The following is a 4,716-nucleotide window of genomic DNA, read 5'->3' on the forward strand; positions in this document are numbered from 1 at the left end:
CTCTGTCACAGCATAGGCTAACCATCTGTCGGTTCTCAATCAGGCCGGAATAGAATCCAGTGATTCTTTTGCGTCTGTCACTAACGCCCCGCCCTCAGGAGTTTGAAGCACGTCACAGTCATTCAATCATTGAATCCTACTCAGAATACCACAGACAAGGTTAGACCTTCCGGATTTTCTTGAATGCCGCCATCAGTTCTTGCCTATACCACGAAGACTCTGATCTCACAGAATGGCTGGCTCGTTTGTCAGGCGAGCACTCGGTTGTCAGGCGATCAACCATGCATCATGCAATCAGAAATCCAAGAGATATTCACTAAGCCTCAAATGCTTGTAGAACAAGAATGGTTGTCAGTCACCTTGTTCATAGGTGAGAATGGTGATGAGTGTCAATCATCACATTCATCAAGTTGAAGAACAAGTGATATCTTGGACAAAGAACAAGCGGAATTGAATAGAAGAACAATAGTAATTGCATTAATACTCGAGGTACAGCAGAGCTCCACACCTTAATCTATGGTGTGTAGAAACTCCACCGTTGAAAATACATAAGAACAAGGTCTAGGCATGGCCGAATGGCCAGCCTCCCAAATGATCTAAGATAGCATAAGATTAGAAGATAGCTACCCAGATTCTTAGACATCAAATACAATAGTAAAAAGTCCTATTTATAGAGAACTAGTAGCCTAAGGTGTACAGAGATGAGTAAATGACATAAAAATCCACTTCCGGGCCCACTTGGTGTGTGCTTGGGCTGAGCAATGAAGCATTTTCGTGTAGAGACTTGTCTTGGAGTTAAACGCCAGCTTTTATGCCAGTTTGGGCGTTTAACTCCCATTTAGGTGCCAGTTCCGGCGTTTAACGCTGGAATTTCTTGAGGTGACTTTGAACGCCGGTTTGGGCCATCAAATCTTGGGCAAAGTATGGACTATCATATATTGCTGGAAAGCCCAGGATGTCTACTTTCCAACGCCGTTGAGAGCGCGCCAATTGGGCTTCTGTAGCTCCAGAAAATCCACTTCGAGTGTAGGGAGGTCAGAATCCAACAGCATCTGCAGTCCTTTTCAGTCTCTGGATCAGATTTTTGCTCAGATCCCTCAATTTCAGTCAGAAAATACCTGAAATCACAGAAAAACACACAAACTCATAGTAAAGTCCAGAAAAGTGAATTTTAATTAAAAACTAATAAAAATATAATAAAAACTAACTAGATCATACTAAAAACATACTAAAAACAATGCCAAAAAGCATACAAATTATCCGCTCATCACAACACCAAACTTAAATTGTTGCTTGTCCCCAAGCAACTGAAGATCAAATAAGATAAAAAGAAGAGAATATGCAATGAACTCCAAAAACATCTATGAAGATCAGTATTAATTAGATGAGCGGGGCTTTTAGCTTTTTGCCTCTGAATAGTTTTGGCATCTCACTTTATCCTTTGGAACTCAGAATGATTGGTCTCTTTAGGAACTCAGAATCCAGATAGTGTTATTGATTCTCCTAGTTAAGTATGATGATTCTTGAACACAGCTACTTATTGAGTCTTGGCCGTGGCCCAAAGCACTCTGTCTTCCAGTATTACCACCGGATACATACATGCCACAGACACATAATTGGGTGAACCTTTTCAGATTGTGACTCAGCTTTGCTAAAGTCCCCAATTAGAGGTGTCCAGGGTTCTTAAGCACACTCTTATTGCCTTGGATCACAACTCTATTTCTTTCTTTTTCTTTCTTTTTCTATATTTTTTTTCGGTTTTTTTTTTTTTTTTTTGCTTTTCTTTTTTTTTTTTTTTGTATTCACTGCTTTTTCTTGCTTCAAGAATCATTTTTATGATTTTTCAGATCCTCAGTAACATGTCTCCTTTTTCATCATTCTTTCAAGAGCCAACATTCATGAACCACAAACTCAAAAGACATATGCACTGTTCAAGCATACATTCAGAGAACAAAAGTGTTGCCACCACATCAAAATAATTAAACTGTTATAAAATTCAAAATTCATGCAATTCTTTTCCTTTTCAATTAAGCATGTTTTTATTTAAGAAAGGTGATGGATTCATAGGACATTCATAACTTTAAGGCATAAACACTAAGACACTAATGATCATAAGAAACAAACATGGATAAACATAAGCACTAAAATTTGAAAAACAGAGGAATAAAGAACAAGGAGATCAAGGAACGGGTCCACCTTAGTGATGGCGGCTCTTCCTTTCTCTTGAAGGTCCTATAGAGTGCTTGAGCTCCTCAATGTCTCTTCCTTGCCTTTGTTGCTCCTCTCTCATGATTCTTTGATCTTCTCTTATTTCATGGAGGAGAATGGAGTGTTCTTGGTGCTCCACCCTTAGTTGTCCCATGTTGGAACTCAATTCTCCTAGGGAGGTGTTTAGTTGCTCCCAATAGTTTTGTGGAGGAAAGTGCATCCCTTGAGGCATCTCAGGGATCTCATGATGAGAGGGGTCTCTTGTGTGCTCCATCCTTTTCTTGGTGATGGGCTTATCCTCATCAATGGTGATGTCTCCCTCTATGTCAACTCCAACTGAATAACAGAGGTGACAAATGAGGTGAGGAAAGGCTAACCTTGCTAAGTTAGAGGACTTATCCGCCACCTTGTAGAGTTCTTGGGCTATGACCTCATGAACTTCCACTTCTTCTCCAATCATGATGCTATGGATCATGATGGCCCGGTCTAAAGTAACTTCGGACCGGTTGCTAGTGGGAATGATTGAGTGTTGGATAAACTCCAACCATCCTCTAGCCACGGGTTTGAGGTCATGCCTTCTCAATTGAACCGGCTTGCCTCTTGAATCTCTCTTCCATTGTGCGCCCTCTTCACATATGGTTGTGAGGACTTGGTCCAACCTTTGATCAAAGTTGACCCTTCTTGTGTAAGGATGTTCATCTCCTTGCATTATAGGCAAGTTGAACGCCACCCTCACACTTTCCGGACTAAAATCCAAGTATTTCCCCCGAACCATTGTGAGATAATTCTTTGGATCCGGGTTCACACTTTGATCATGGTTCTTGGTGATCCATGCATTGGCATAGAACTCTTGAACCATCAAGATTCTGACTTGTTGAATGGGGTTGGTAAGCACTTCCCAACCTCTTCTTCGGATCTCATGGCGGATTTCTGGATATTCACCCTTTTTGAGTGAAAAGGGGACCTCTGGGATCACCTTCTTCAAGGCCACAACTTCATAGAAGTGGTCTTGATGCACCCTTGAGATGAATCTATCCATCTCCCATGACTCGGAGGTGGAAGCTTTTGCCTTCCCTTTCCTCCTTCTAGAGGTTTCTCCGGCCTTGGATGCCATAAATGGTTATGGAAAACGAAAAAGCAATGCTTTTACCACACCAAACTTAAAATGTTTGCTCGTCCTCGAGCAAAAGAAGAAAGAAGAGAGTAGAAGAAGAAGAAATGAGGAAGAGGGAGATGGTGGTGTATTCGGCCAAAGAGGGGGAGAAGTGTTGTTTAGGTTGTGTAAAAATGAAGGAGTGAAGAAGGGTATTTATAGGAGAGAGGGGAGATGGTGTTCGGCCATTATGGGTGGGTTTGGGAGGGAAAGTGGTTTGAATTTGAAGGGTGAGGTTGGTGGGGTTTTATGAAGGATGGATGTGAGTGGTGAAGAGAAAGATGGGATTTGATAGGTGAAGGGTTTTTGGGGAAGAGGTGTTGAGGTGATTGGTGAATGGGGGAAGAAGAGAGAGAGTGGTGGTGGGGTCCTGTGGGGTCCACAGATCCTGTGGTGTCAAGGAAAAGTCATCCCTGCACCAAATGTTGCTCAAAATCACGTTTTGAGCCATTTCTGGCGTTAAACGCCGGGCTGGTGCCCATTCCTGGCGTTTAACGCCAGGTTCTTGCCCTTTTCTGGCGTTTAACGCCAGTCTGGTGCCCCTTTCTGGCGTTAAACGCCCAGAATGGTGCCAGACTGGGCGTTAAACGCCCAACTGCTAGGTTTACTGGCGTTTGATCGCCAGCAGCATCTTCCTCCAGGGTGTGCTATTTTTCTTCCTGTTTTTCATTCTGTTTTTGCTTTTTCAATTAATTTTGTGACTTCTTATGATCGTCAACCTACAAAATAAAATAAAATAACAAAAGAAAATATGTAAAATATAATATTGGGTTGCCTCCCAACAAGCGCTTCTTTAATGTCAGTAGCTTGACAGAGGGCTCTCATGGAGCCTCACAGATACTCAGAGCAATGTTGGAACCTCCCAACACCAAACTTAAAGTTTGAATGTGGGGGTTCAACACCAAACTTAGAGTTTGGTTGTGGCCTCCCAACACCAAACTTAGAGTTTGACTGTGGGGGCTCTTCTTGACTCTGATTTGAGAGAAGCTCTTCATGCTTCATCTCTATGGTGACAGAGGGATATCCTTGAGCCTTAAACACAAAGGATTCTCCATTCACTTGAATGATCAGTTCACCTCTATCAACATCAATCACGGCCTTTGCTGTGGCTAGGAAAGGTCTGCCAAGGATGATGGTTTCATCCATGCATTTCCCAGTCTCTAGGACTATGAAATCAGTAGGGATGTAATGGTCTTCAATCTTAACCAGAACATTCTCTACAAGTCCATAAGCTTGTTTTCTTGAGTTGTCTGCCATCTCTAGTGAGATTTTTGCAGCTTGTACCTCAAAGATCCTTAGCTTCTCCATTACTGAGAGAGGCATGAGGTTTACACTTGACCCTAAGTCACACAGAG

Source organism: Arachis stenosperma, chromosome 10 (assembly GCF_014773155.1).
Source record: "Arachis stenosperma cultivar V10309 chromosome 10, arast.V10309.gnm1.PFL2, whole genome shotgun sequence".
Taxonomy (NCBI): domain Eukaryota; kingdom Viridiplantae; phylum Streptophyta; class Magnoliopsida; order Fabales; family Fabaceae; genus Arachis; species Arachis stenosperma.